The 15,483-nt window shown below is 36.9% G+C and overlaps 1 protein-coding gene across 7 annotated transcripts in view; it reads right to left on the reverse strand.

Moving 5' to 3' along the window:
* LOC131161709 (phosphatidate phosphatase PAH2) overlaps positions 1 to 15,483 on the reverse strand; it is a 57,890-nt gene that overhangs the window by 9,300 nt on the left and 33,107 nt on the right. For 2 of the 7 annotated variants that reach the window (XR_009138602.1, XR_009138606.1), the window contains exon 11: positions 15,108 to 15,393. The exons of 1 other annotated variant lie outside the window; for it this stretch is intronic. The gene's annotated coding sequence lies outside the window, so the exon portion shown is untranslated. Of the gene's footprint in view, positions 1 to 15,107; positions 15,394 to 15,483 lie in introns of those variants that run through there. 4 more of the 7 variants (XR_009138605.1, XR_009138601.1, XR_009138604.1 and 1 more) reach the window with 2 other exon arrangements.

Below are 15,483 nucleotides of genomic sequence, written 5' to 3' on the forward strand. Positions count from 1 at the left end.
AGGCTACATGCAGGGGATTTCATAGGGGAACTAGCTAGGCTAGGCTACGCCTTTCTCTTTCTTCTTCTTTTTTTCTTTAAAAGTAAATCCCCCAAGCTGGACTTTAAATCAAACCCAAGCCCACTATGACCCTAAAATTCAAAATCAACCTAATTGGGCCTTAAATGTAAAATAAGCCCAAATTGGGCCTTAAGAGAGATGTAGGCCCACTATGGGCCTCAAATACAAAACTAAGCCTAAGATTGGGCTTCTTGCTTAACTGCAACGAATCGTAATTTCCTTTTGTGTATATAGGTGTGGGAACTCAAAAGGCTGGCCCGATTGGAAGATTAAGGACGGTTGAGGCTGCTCTATATCTCTTTTTTTTGCTTTTTTGTATTTTTTCATTCTTTCTTTTTTGATTGTATTTTATAAATGGAAATGGATAATTGTAAAACTTGCCTCATGCATGAATATTCAAATTAGGGCAATAATGATTGAATTGAAATGAGAGACCACACATAAACAAAAACCTTAGATTACACCAAAATTAAATTTAAGAAAATCTAAGATTTAACTATATAATGGACAGACAAAAAGTTAAACTTTGGGCTCTGGAATCTTGGGCAAGGTAAGTTTGGGTTGTGCATTGGGGTTTGTCAGGCTAGGCCTAGGGTTTTCGGTTAGGCTGGGCCACGGGTAGACTTAATTTTTAAGGTTTGGGCTGATGTGGTTTGGGCCTAAGGGGTCTTGGTCTTTTAGGTTAGGTTGGGCCTAATCGGGCCTTAGTTTTAGGTTGAGTGTATTGAGGCTTAAGTTCAGGGCTGAAGGGGTCTTGGGCGTTTAGGTTAGGTTGGGCTCATTTACGCCTTAGTTTTAGGGTGGAGTGGGTTGAGGCTTAGGTTCATGGTTGATCTAGGTTGGGGCTTAGGTTCGGGATTTAGGCTAAGTCTAGGGCAAGTTAGAATTTTGTTGACTCGGGTCAAGTTGACATAGGTTAGGTCTGGGTCAAGTTGATTTGGGCCCGGATCTTGTTGACCTGGATCCAGGTGAGGTTGAGTCGAATCCGGGTTTTGTTGACTCAGGTTTTCAGGTCAAGTTAACCCGGGTATTTGGGTCACTTTGGGGTATTCAAGTCAACGTGACCCAAATTTTTAGTGTGTCTTTTTAGGTCAATTTGAGATTTTGCAGAGTTTTAGATGGAGTTTTAGGATTGAACTTAGGTTTTTCTTAGGGTAATTTGGGGCCAAGTTTTGGGATATTGGTTAAAGGATGTAAGGGTTAGAAGGAGAGTTAGGTCAATACTCCTACTAATGCTAGTCAATTCATTTTCAGAAATTAATTCTACTTTTGCAAATCAAACACATTCTAAACTTTACAAATCGATTTTCTTTCAGCACTTTCCAAAGTTCTAAATCATTTGCACAATTAACGCAAATTTAATCAAAGTAGCCAAAATCACACGTATACATAACCAACTGAGGGTTCTTACCTCTCAAAGCTTTTTCCATCCTTGTTCTTTTTCTACTACCTTTATTTTCAGCCCTCTGAACTCTACTTCCTTCTACTTTTTCTTCTCTGATTTTTTTCAAACTCCACTCTTCTTTAATCTTTTGCTTCCTTTTCTAAACTCTCTCCCTCTATTCTAACTTTCTACTCCTCTAGTGACTCTCTTGAGCATTCTTAGTCTTCAAAGTCTCCTCCTTTCTCTGTACTAAGCACCTTCTATTTATAGGCTAAAGGGAAGGGGGAGGACCCTAATTGGCTCCGAATTTTCTTGGAAGCAAGCAAAGGCAATAAAGCGAAATCAAGCTCTAGGGGGCATACTGGGTTTTGCGGCTGTAAAGTGGAGTATGTGGGGGGAAAAAAAGGCTACCTGCAAGGGATTTCATAGGGGGGGACTAGCTAGGCTGGGCTACGCATTTCTCTTTCTTCTTTTCTTTTTTTTTTTTTATCTTTAAAATTAAATCCCCCAAGCTAGGCTTTAAATCAAACCCAAGCCCACAGTGGCCCTAAAATTCAAAATCGACCTAATTAGGCCTTAAATAAAAAATAAAAATAAAAAAGCTCAAATTGGGCCTTAAGTGAGTGCAAGCCCACTATGGGCCTCTGTTGTAATATGGATCGAATAATGAAGATGCACAACAAAATAAACAACAACAAGTAAATAACACACAACCATAACAACACAAAGATTTATTTGGTTTGGCAAATCCTACATCCACAGAAATAATGGCACACAAATCTCACCATGGAAATCACAATGTACACAATACACTTCTCAAAATGATCACTCCCTACTTCAATATATGCCCATAATACCATATATAGAAGTTTCTTGAAGGTTTCCCTCCATTTACCCAACCACCCAACGTTCAAAATTCAAAATTCAGAAAAAACTGCTCGCAGCCTAGGCACCTTTCGTTAATGAGTTCAGGGCTTCATCGACGATCCATAGAAGACCACTCGTCGACGATAACATTCTTTCATCGACAAGTCTAGAACTCTGAGATTTTCCTGCTCTCGGTATTTTCTCACCGACGATTTTAGAACCTTCATCGACAAGTGCTTGCTATCCTCTCGTCGACGAACACAAGGCATTCGTCGACGATCTCTTGCTGTGCTACCCTTTCATGTTTTTCCTTCTTCTTTCTTAGATTAAGAAAAACAAAGTATAAAAGCCACAAACAACAACCTCCACCTTGGCGATTATATGCCCCTTAGGAGAATCCCAAAAAATATGTTTAACACAAGTTCACCTGAAGCAATCAATTCTCAAACTCTGTGGAACCTCACATCAATGTGCTTGGTTCTAGCATGGTATACCCGATTCTTCACCAAGTAAATGGCACTCTAACTATCACAATGCAGCACCACTCCATCTTGTTGTAATCCCAACTCTCTGGCTAAACTGGTAAGCCAAAAGGCTTCCTTTGCAGTTTCGGCAACTGCCATATATTCCGCCTCAGTCGTGGACAATGCTACCAAAGACTGTACCATGGATCTCTAACCTACCGGTCCTCCTACAAGAGTAAAAACATATCCCATTGTAGATCGTCTTTCATCCATATATACAGCATAATCTGCAGTTACAAACCCCATAACTGAAGAACAACCCTGTTGCTTGCCGAACATGATGTCATATCCCGATGTACCCCATAAGTATCTAAGTATCCATTTAACGACTTCCTAATGTTGTCTTCCTTGATTAGAAAGAAACTTACTTACCACGCTCACCGAATGAGCCAAATCTGGCCTCGTACACACCATGGCATACATCAAACTCCCCACAGAACTAGCATAGGGGACCTTTGACATGTCTCGGATTTCCTCATCTGAACTTCGGCAATCTGCAGTAGAAAACTTAAAATGATTCACTTAAGGTGTACTCACAAGTCTTGCATCAGTCATGCTAAACCTCTCCAACACCTTATGCACATAACCGCCTTGAGATAGCCATAATCTCTATGCAATCTTGTCTCGACAAATATCCATCCCAAATATTTTCTTAACTGAATCAAGATCTTTCATGTCAAATTCCTTATACAACAGGTCCTTTAACTGATTCACCTTAGTTAAATCTCTTACAGCTATCAACATATCATCGACATACAATAATAAGAAAATAATTAAGTCATCATCAAGTTTATTTATATATACACAACAACCATACTCACATCATTTGTAGCCAATTTTTATCATATAGGAATCAAATCATTTATACCATTGCCTTGGAGACTGTTTCAGCCCAAAAAGGGATTTCTTCAACCTGTAAAGAAAATTTTCTTTTCCCGGTTCAATGAATCCCTCCAGCTAAACCATGTAGATTTGTTCCTCCAAGTCACCATGAAGAAATGTCGTATTCACATCCATTTGTTCCAAATGAAGATTATAATAAGCTTCTAACCCCAACACAACTCTGATAGAAGTATGTCGGACCACTAGAGAAAAGATCTCATCATAATCTATCCCCTTCTTCTGTGAGTATCCTTTTGCCACCAGCTGTGCCTTGACTTTTTCACCTTCCTTTTTTGATATTGTCTCCTTCTTGCTATAAACCCATTTGCAACTTATTGGTATTTTCCCATTTGGAAACTCCACGAACTGACAAGTTTGATTTTTACGTAGTGACTTCATTTCCTCAATCATTGCTCCCATCCATCTATCTTTCTCCTAACTGTGCACTGGCTCTTAAAATGTAGTTGGATCATTGCAACTAGTAAGAAAAGCATAAGACACTAACTCTTCAAACTCATACCTTGGCGGAGGCCAAATAGTGCATCTGGATCTTCTTAACGGAATATCGTCAACTTGCTAGCTTTCCAAACTAGAGCTCCCTGCAACTAGGGACCATGATCATTTCCATTGCCTTGAGCTTCCCCCACCTGCACGATATGTTCATCACTACCCCAGCTTTCTGACTCATGTTTCTATTCATCATATTCTTGAGTACGCTTCATCATAACCTTCTCATTAAAGACTACATCCGTACTGATCACCACCTTGTTTGCCATTGGATCCCATAGCTTGTACCCCTTTATGCCTATTGGATATCCTAAAAAGATGCAACAACAAGACTTCGGGTCAAGCTTAGACTTCTCATCACTAGACACGTGGACATAGGCTGGACACTCGACTACTTTCAAATCAGAATAGTCTACTGCATTTCTCGTCCATATCTCTTCTGCCACTTTACCCTCTAGTGACACTCTTGGTAATCTGTTTACCAGAAAACAAGTCATACTAACTGCCTTAGTCCAGAAGTTCTTTGGTAGCCCTGTATTCAATCTGAGACACCGAGCCCTATCAGTAAGATTTTAATTCATCCATTTTTTCACACCAATTTGTTGAGGTGACTGACGAACTGTAAAATGTCTCTTGATGCCCTACTCCACACAAAACTCCATAAACCAAGAATCAACGTATTCGGTCCCATTATCCGACCTTAAACATTTGATTTTCCTCCTCGTCTAGTTCTCTACTTCAACCTTCCAAATCTTAAATTTAGCAAACGTACTTGATTTGTGACGCATGAAATAAACCCAGACCTTCCGTGAGTAATCATAAATGAAACTTACATAATACACATGTCCACCCTTTGTTGCAACTCTAACTGGGCCCCAAACGTCTGAATGTACATAGTCAAGAATACCTTTTATTTTTTGAATAGATGGTCTAAACTTTACCATGTTTTGTATTCCAAAAACACATATCTTGCAAAATTTCAGCTCACATGATTTCAAGCCCTTCAAGAGTTTCCTCTTATGTAGTTCCTTCATGTCGTGTTTTCCCATATGCCCAAGACGCATATGCCACAAGACAGTCTCATCTGATTCAGCATCCACGGCTGGAGATGAACTCCCCCTACAATGCTAGTTCCCTACAACGTGTAAATATTCTCATCCAGTTTCTGTCCTTTCATTATAGTCATATTACCTTTCCATACCATCAAAACTCCACCTTTAGACTTGTAATTAAAGTCATTACAATCCAAAGTGTCAAAAGATATTAAACTGTTTCTCAACTCAGGTATATGTCTTACATTACATAATGTTCTTACAGCACCATCAAACATCTTTATCTTCACATTTCCTATGCCAACGATCTTACAAGAAGCATCATTACCCATAAGAACTCATACAAAATTCACTAACATGTAAGTGTTGAACCACTCCTTGTTCGGAGTCATGTGATAAGAACATGCCGAGTCAAGTATCCAAGAGTCCGTTAGATTATCTGACCCTGCTGAAACTGATAGAACATCACCATCTGCTGAATCTTCTTCTTGAACAACATTCACAGATTTTGAAATCCCCTCATGCTTTTGAGCATTTCCCTTATTCCAATTTGGACACTCCGATTTCATATACCCCTTTTTACCGCATTTATAACACCCTTCTTCTTCTTGGATTGATTTTGGGATGATTTCTGACTATACTCATTCTTAAATTTTCCTTTGCCTTGCTCATTACTACCCTTTACCAGAAGTCCTCCTTCATCACATATCTTCAACCTTTGATGAAAATTTAACAAGGCACTTGTTACCTCTTCTAGATCAAGAGTTTCTTTTTCCCACGTAAAAGTAGTCACAAGATTTTCATAAGTATGAGTCGAGGGCAAAAAATTTAACAGCATCAAAGCCTTATCATCCTCATCAAACTTCACATCAACCCTCATCAATTCACTTATGATTTGGTTAAAAGCCTTGATGTGTTGATCCAAACTTGATCCTTCAACCATCTTAAGTCAATATAAACGTTGCTTAAGAAAAATTTTGTTATTGAGGGATTTAGACATGTACCGACTTTCTAACTTTCACCAAATAGCTGTTGGAGAATCCTCCTCCATCACCCGATAGAGAACTTCGTCGGCCAAACACAAACGTATTGTAGACACTGCCTTTGCTTTCAAATCTACCCACATTACCTCATCCATTCCTTCCGGTTGAGTATCAAGTAAAGCCTTAGTCATTCCTTGTTGCATAATAATGTCCGTCACTCTCCTCTTTCATAAACCAAAGTTTCTTATTCCATCGAATTTGACAACGTAAAATCTTGCAGAAGATGATCCCAATGCCATAACAACAACCTTGCTCCAATACCAATTTGTTGTGATATGGATCAAATAATGAAGATGCACAGCAGAATAAACAAGAAGAAGTAAATAACACACATCAGAACAATACAAAGGATTATGTGGTTTAGCAAAGCCTACATCCACAAAAGCAATGACACACAAATTTCACTATGAAAATCATAATGTACAAAATACACTTCTCAAAATGATCACTCCTTACTTCAATATATGCCCAGAATAACATATATAGAAGTTCCTCAGAGGTTTCCCTTCGTTTACCCAACCACCCAACGTTCAAAATTCAAAATTCATAAAAAATTGCTCGCAGCTCAGGCGCCTTTCGTCGACGAGTTCAGGGCTTCGTCGATGATCCATAGAAGACCACTCATCAACAATAACATACTTTTGTCAATGAGTCCAGAATTCTAAGATTTTCCTGCTCTCAATATTTTCTCGTCGACGATTTCAAAACCTTCGTTGACGAGTCATTGTTGTCCTCTTGTCGACGAACACAGGGCATTCGTCGGCGATTTCCTGTTGTGTTGCCCTTTCATGTTTTTCCTTCTTCCTTCTTTGCTTAAAAACAAAAAAACAAAATATAAAAGCCACAAACAACAGCCTCAGATACAAAACTAAGCCTAAGATTGAGCTTCTTGCTGAACTACAACGAATCGTAATTTCCTTTTGTGTGTGTAGGCGCGGGAACTCAATAGGCTGGCCCGATTGGAGGATTGAGGACGGCCGAGGCTGCTCTATATCTCTTTTTTTTTGCTTTTTTGTATTTTTTCATTTATTCTTTTTTGATTGTATTTTATAAATGGAAATGGATAATTGTAAAACTTGCCTAATGCATGAATATTCAAATTAGGGCAATAAGGATTGAATTGAAGAGAGATCACGCCTAAACAAAGACCTTAGATTGCACCAAAATTAAATAATAATAAAAAAAAGAAATATAAAATTTAAGAATACCTAAGATTTTACTATGTAATGGACAGACAAAATGGTATGCCTACATTATGTAATTCGATTCATTTTCATTCATATATATATATATATCTACCAAACATGCCAATTAAGAATTAAATCACTCAACTAAATTTAATTTCATTCCTATTTGCCAAACATATAGCAACTAGAATTTAAATGTTTTTTTTTTTTATGTTATTAATAATTTGTAAGAATTATGGTTCTTTGGAGTTTATTTTGTTATTTTTAGTTAATATGAAATTATTTTATTTTTTCAAATTATTTTCCCATTCGTCAATTAATATAATTAAGCTTATACGCGTATGCATGTGGAATAGGCAATATCTCTTTTTTCTTTCTCTCTCCCCGAATCTCTCTCTTATTTCTTCTTGTGAGTATTGAATCAATTCTGATCAGTCATTGAATATTTTTCCTCCAATTTCGCTTACCCCTCTCTTTTCTTTCCCTCTCTTTCCTCTCCCTTATAAGAGAGATGGGACTCATTGCACAGCTATGTATAATTGACCAAATTACACAATATTCTAAACATTATTAATTAATTCAAATCAAACCCGTTTTGTTCTAAAATTTATGAACCAAGATCACATATATTGCTTTGTAAGATTCTGCAGTCTGCTCTTGACAGAAGAAGAACACGAAGATCATCTTATGCCCACATAATTAATTATCATGTAATATTTATCGCCAGTCTCACATGTCATGCGAATTTGCATTTCATAAAAAATGATTAGCATCACGTCATAAGAATAAGTACGCAGTCGTCACCAAAAGATTAGGATTGCCAGCATCCCATCTCAAATGGGAAATCCTTTTTTGATCTTTGTCCTCCACCATGCCGTCTGATTCTTATTCTGCAATAAGAGAAACAGATATAATAACCCAATCCATCCTCCTCCTCTGCTCAATCTGAATCCCCATCAACAATCGCTTAGTTTACAATGGCAATCCAACACTACCGCAGTGTCCCCAGCACCGGAAAGTGCGAGATGACCATTGAGGAGTTCAAGCGGTGGTTGATGAGCTTCGACACCGACAAGGATGGGCGGATCAGCAGAGGCGAGCTCCAGGCCGCCATCAAGGCCACCGGAGGATGGTTTGCGCGGTGGAAGAGTTGGTCCGGACTGAAGAAGGCGGATACCGACCACAGCGGGTTCATCGACGCCGGCGAGATCGAAAACCTCCAGGAATTCGCGGAGAAGAACTTGGGCGTGAGGATTGTGCTGAAAAAAGTGGACAGTCACCTCCGTATCTAATCTAATTATCAGCAGCCAAGAGCTAGACTACCTGTCATCTTAACTTGAAGTAGAAGTTCTAGACTAAGCTTGAAGTCCAAATAATTAAGGGTTAATGTCGGATTGAGCAGGAAGAACAGAGGATTGCTCTGTGCTTTGTTGAATTTTTCTGCTTTGGTTGTATGATAACTGTATGGCATGCAGTGTATAAGTCTGTGATATGAATTTGTAATCTTAGTTCCAAGTTCTTGAGCAAACTATCATCTTCTCTGTTTTTAAGCTCCCATGAATCCATAGGACCTGGCAGGGGCAGGCTCTTAAACCCAGACTCTATGTAATATCAATTTTCAATTTGAATTTTCAGCTCACAAGTAATTAATCTTGCGTGGCCTTTGGTAACATAAATCTAGATCGCAGCAAGGATGTGCAGGGTGAAGATCAAATTTGAAAAGTTGAATGGTAAAGGAAACTTCAGCCTATGCTAACTGATCTATTGATTGAAAAAAAGGTTTACAACTAGAACATATCGCCTTTAATACTATTCGATCTTGTTTAGAAGATTATGTCGTATTCAATTTGATGGAAGAGAAATTGCCAATGGTTTGTGGATGAAATTGGAGAGTCTGTATATATCGAAGAGCAATACTAATAAATTACTCTTAAAAAAGTTATTATTGTTTCTTCGTATGCTTTAGTGTGGAGATCAACATATAAATCAGTTCAATTACATCCTCGCTCATTTTCTTAAAGTGGATGTGAAGATTGAAAATGAAGACAAAACGCTGAAGTTGTTATCTTTTTTTTCATTCTTCATTTGAACACTTTGTTATGACACTACTCTATAGGAAATCTACTCTAAGCTATGAAGATATTTATAGGGTTCTTAGATCAAACAAGCTAAAAGAATATTGAATAAAGAAGACCATGAACTAGAGGGCTTGGTTGCTAAGGGAGCATAAGAAAGGGAAATCCACGGAGAAGTATAAGCAAAAATACAAACCGAAGTCTAGATTAAGGGCCAAAAATGTTAAGTGCTTCAAGTACAAACAGAAGGGACACTATGAGCGAGATTGCCCTCTTTGGAAGAAAGAGAAAGACAAAAAAGACTAAACTTCAAGCCCTACAAGTGTTGTAGCATATAGTTAAGCCGGTAAAGAATTCTTGCTAGTTGCTTTAGGTAACAATTATTTTCTAGATACTTGAACTATGGATTCTGGTTGCTCCTTATGGTATTATCCATATAAGGAATGGTTTAAGATATATAGGGAATGTGATATTCGATAATTATTGAGGATGATCATCCTTGTCCTGTAATTGAAGTTGGTACTGTGGAAGTTAAAATGTTTGATGACATTATTAGAATATTAAAAATATTAGACATGTTTCAGAATTGAAGAACTTGCTTTCTCTAGGTTACTTAGAAAAGACTTTTTATTGACATTCAACAACTCCTAAAAGTAGAATCCAAAAGGTGTTAAAGGATTCTATGGTTGTTATAAAGGGTAAAAAGTCTATAACAATTTATATCAGCTAATAGGCAATACAATTGTGGGTAGTGCAATAGCCACTTCATCGAATACTGACACAGTTGACACTAAGCTCTAGAGCATATGCACTTGGAATATATTAGTGAACGGGGTACAATGGAACTCCATAAGAGAAAATTGTTGAAAGGGTTGAAAGAATGTAGAGTCGATTTTCGCAGGTATTGTGTTTTACTAAAAGAGTAGATGTATTTTGAATTATGTTCATATTGATGTTAGGGGACTTGCAAGGGTACTAGTTAAAAACAAAGCTCAGTATTTTGTTAGCTTCATTACTAATTACTCTAGAAAGCTTTAGGTTTACTTCATAAAGGAAAAATCAGAGCTATTCTTCAAATTCAAGTAGTGAAAGGCAGAAGTTGAGAAACAAATAGAAAAATAAGTGGTGTCTCAGGTCAGATAATGGGTTGGAGCACAAGTTTGATAAGTTTTTGAACTTCTTCAGGCATGAAGGAATTGTCAAATATTTTATAGCTCCTTAGACTCCACAGCATAATGGGGTGGCTAAAAGGATGAACAGGACCCTACTTGAGAAAGTTAGGAGCATAAGATTACATGCAAAATCGCCTAAGAATTTCTAAGCAGATGCAATCAGCATGACATTTTATATTATTAACAAGTCACCTTTTGCAAAGTTGGATGGTAAAGTTGTCTTGGAAGTTTGGATAGATAAAAAAGTTGACTACTTTATATTGAGGATCTTCAATTATCCAACATACACTCACATTCCTAGTGAGCTTCGATCCAAACTCGAACCTAAATCCAAGAGGTGCATTTTCATTAGTTATGAAAAGGGGGTTAGGGTTCAAATTGTGGAATCCAAATGATAAGAAGGTCTTATGAGCAGAGATGTGATGTTTGATGAGGTATCAATGCTAAGATGTAAAGAAGATGGACAAGATAGTAAAGCTAATAAGAAGGAGCCACAGGTACAGGTGGAGCTTGGTAAACTTCAGAACCAGCAACCAAAAATGCTCTCAATTGAGCAACATGATCAACGGTAATTAGATAACCATAACGTAGCTACAAACAAATCCAAACACATTATCCATGCACGGCAAAGATATGGTTTTAAAGATATAGCCTCCTTTGTTCTAGTTAGTTGTAGTAGAGATCCATATTCTTTCCAAGATGCAATTTTTGATCTAGAAAGATATAGGTGGATGGAATCTATGATGGAAGAGGTGGAGTCTTTGCATAAAAATCAGACTTGGGAGCTTGTGGAACTTCCTACGAGAAGGAAAGCAGTGAGATACAAATGGGTGTTCAGGAAGAAAGATGATATTTCAAAAAGAGATGGTAAACGATTTATGACCAGACTAAGGGCAAAAGGGTACTTTCATAGGGAAGGAATAGAATATGATCTGATATTTTCTCTTATTGTCCGGCATACCTCTATTCAGATTATATTGGTCATGGCATCGTAGTTTGATTTGGAGTTAAAGAAGCTAGATGTTAAAACAACATTTCTTCATGATGATTTAGAAGATTAAATTTATATGGAATAATTGGAAGGTTTCTTGGAACCTAGAATGGAGAATTATGTTTGGAGATTGAGGAAATCATTATATGGCCTAAAGCAATCACCAAGGCAGTGGTACAAGCATTTTGATTCATGCATGATAAGTATTAGATATACCCACTGTGAGTATGATTGTTGTGTTTACTTTAGAAGTATATCTGATAGTTCATTTATCTTTTTACTACTATATATTGATGATATGTTGATTGCTACAAAGAATATTCGTGATATCAATAGTTTAAAGTTCTCATTAAGTAAGGAATTTGAGATCAAAGATTTTGGTGTTGCAAATAAGATCCTTGGGATAGAAATACGAAAAAAGAGGAAATATCAAAAGCTTTGGGTCTCTTAAAAGGCTTATAAAAAGAAGATGTTGGAGAGATTTAGCATGAGCAATGCTAAGCCAATGTCAACCCATTGGCAAATCATTTCAAGTTATCTTCAACACAATGTCCACAATTATAAGAGAATGTGGAGGAGATTTCAAGAGTAACATACACAAATACAATGGATTGCTTAATTTATGCTACGGTTTGTACTCGCCCACATTTTGCACATGTAGTTAGTATGGTGGGTTAGTTTATGACAAATTCAAGCAAGGAAAGTTGGAGTGCTTTGAAGTGGATCCTCAAGTACTTGAAAGGCACTGCAAATTTGGAATTGAGTTTGCCCAAGACACTATTTAGTTTTGGTATAAGGATTCATTGATGCAGATTATGCATGAGATTTAGATGATAGAAGGTCCACCATAGGTTATGTACTCATTATATCATGTGGACCTATTTGTTAGAAATCCATGTTACAGTGAGTTTTTGCATTATCTACTGCTGTGATAGAGCATATGATAGTGACGGAGGCTACAAAGGAAGCTATGTGGTTAAAGGAATTAATAACTAAACTTAGCATAGAGCAACAAATTATTCATTTGCATTGTGACAGTCAAAGTGTTATTTACTTAGCATTGAACCAAGTTTATCATGTCAGAATAAAGTACATTGTGGTCAAATATCATAAGATACGAAAGTTGATTAATCCTGATGAGATTCAATTAATTAAGGTGATTACGCAAGAAAACGCAATTAATATATTAAAGAAGGTTGTTACTAAGGAAAAATTGTTGCATTGCTTAAACTTATTCTATATTACTAGTTGTTGAATCAAATGATGTGCGACTTTAGGTGGAGGTGCAGGTTTGAAAGCGCCAAAAGGGCAAACATTCGCCAAGGTGGAGATCGTTGAGTTGTGATTCACATTTAGAGGATATACACTTGAAGGTTGGCACAAATGGGAGGGCTCCGGGGCCTTGCGCCTCTATGCGTAAGACGTCCCAGACTGCTTAGACTAGTTAAGTGGGGTGTGTTGGGAGGGTGCTAAGGGGCGAAGCACCCCTCCTCTCCCCCTCCCCAAACAGTACGGCACAATATGTTTGAGTCAAGGTGCGGCATAATTGTATATCATATAAGGGTATCTTGGGACTTTTTATATGGGGTTATATATACACTTCATAACTGAGGGTTGAAACCCTAAGGAATTTTTTCATTTGATAGTCAAAATTGCATAAGGACTCCGCAACATAGGCACATTATCGAACAACATAAATTTGTATTTTTCTTCATTTTTTTATTTTTTCTAATTTTTTTATTTGCTGTGTGTACACACATAATATTAAGGCATAATTTCACAACAAGTGGTATCTAAGTCAATGGTTCATAACTATAGGTAAGCGATATCGTAAAGTCAAGGTATGAAATTAATTCTCCTAATGTGCTACCAGTTGGAGAACCAAATGTATGGCCAAGGCAAATAAGGATCATTGCCTAATAGATGGATTTGAATAGGGTCAGGACGTGGAGGTAGGATTGATTCGTAGGCACGTGAAATGCAATCCGAGGCACGTAACACACAGTGGCTAAGGCCCACTTGAGCAACTGCAGGAGAATTGGGTTTGCTCCCATAATGAAGACGATTTCTATTCTTAGGGAAAGAGAAATTGTTGAGAATTTCACTTGTGAGTTTGTCCCATATTGGAAAAAAAAAATAGAGTGAAAGATGGATGTTTATATACATGATTTTGCTCAAAACCCAATAGGGTTAAACTTTTGAATCAAGTGGTGCACACCCATATATATCAAGTCCACCCATCAACACCTTCGATACTAACATATAATACATAATTATATAAATTATATTCATATCCATGCATATTAATATTTTAAACTTAAATTCTACACTCTCAAAACACTATACATGGCCAAAAAAAAAAAGAAATAAGCTGGAAGAAGCAGAAGAGTCATAACCCCTAATACACACCAAGAAAATATTAGGTACACCAAGTGTATACAATGAATTTATTATGATTTCTCCATGTGTACAAAAAATTACCTATTTAATTAAAATATGTACACATGATGAAATTTTGTTAGATCAAGTGTATACACCTAGTGTATCTAATAATTTCTCATTTGACACTACTGTTAGTAATTACACTACTTTTTTATTACAGAAGTAATTATTCAGAAAAAAGTAGTGCTTTTGGTTGGGTTTAGTAAAGAAGGTTGTTTTGGGGCCTAAAGGTAAGTTTGTTCTGCAAGCTAAAACTTGGCAAGGCTAAGATTGAACTGACTACTGAATGTCAGCTATAAGAAATTATAATCAAGTTTAATCACCCTTATCCTAGAAAACAAACACACTTAAAAGCACTTACAAAATTCTCTTATCAAGTTACTTTCTATGGAGTGTCTGGAAGAATGCTTGAATAGTCTGATTCGAGTCGAAGTCATATCCTTCCATTGGACTGAATAGGAATATCTAATCTGATCGTATCAGCTAACTTCACTGCTCCACGAGTTTTTAAGAGGATCAGATTCCCACTTGCCACTGAATATATCCTCTGCCTAATAGTTCTGTTCTAAAAAAGAAAGCAAAAATTTAAAGGAATCGCTCGATAGAAATTATGGGAACTGATCATCTATGATGGATTGGCCCAACTTGGTCCAAGAACATTTAGTCGATATATTTCATTCACAATGATCTACAATATCCATACTTTTATGTATAGAATAAAATTTGTTTCCTTTTTACCTTACTTCAAAAGATAAAAATATTTTTATCCACCAACTAAGTATTTCAAGGATGTGTACTGTAATTTATCCTATGGCTCTAGCACACTAGAAAGCTGCAAAGTATTGAAACAGCGAACAAGTATGAGAAATGCATCTGCATATGAATACAACTATACAATTATTCATATATGCTCGTGGGAGATTGGAAAATATCCATGCCCTTATAAATTTCTGATAAATGTTTATTACATGGAACATTGCAATGTTCATACGAATGTTCAGTGGGTTACAACACTGTGTTGTAGACTGTACAAACTACAAAACTATAAAATTTTCTAATTATGAAGCAAAATACAAGAGTGATGGATTCATCTCGTCGTAAAATCATCTTTACATTACGTTCCATTGCCAATGAATGAAAGAGTTCCACGCAATCAAGAAGGAACGGGGGACTTTCGTCTTCGACAAAGCATTGGCTGCACTGAACCCTGTAGTTCTTAGTCTTTAAAAGATGGGGGTAAAAGAAAAACAATTACTTGTATTCACCCGTAACTCTGGAATTTGAAGCAGGACAAGGT

Source organism: Malania oleifera, chromosome 8, assembly GCF_029873635.1.
Source record: "Malania oleifera isolate guangnan ecotype guangnan chromosome 8, ASM2987363v1, whole genome shotgun sequence".
NCBI lineage: Eukaryota > Viridiplantae > Streptophyta > Magnoliopsida > Santalales > Ximeniaceae > Malania > Malania oleifera.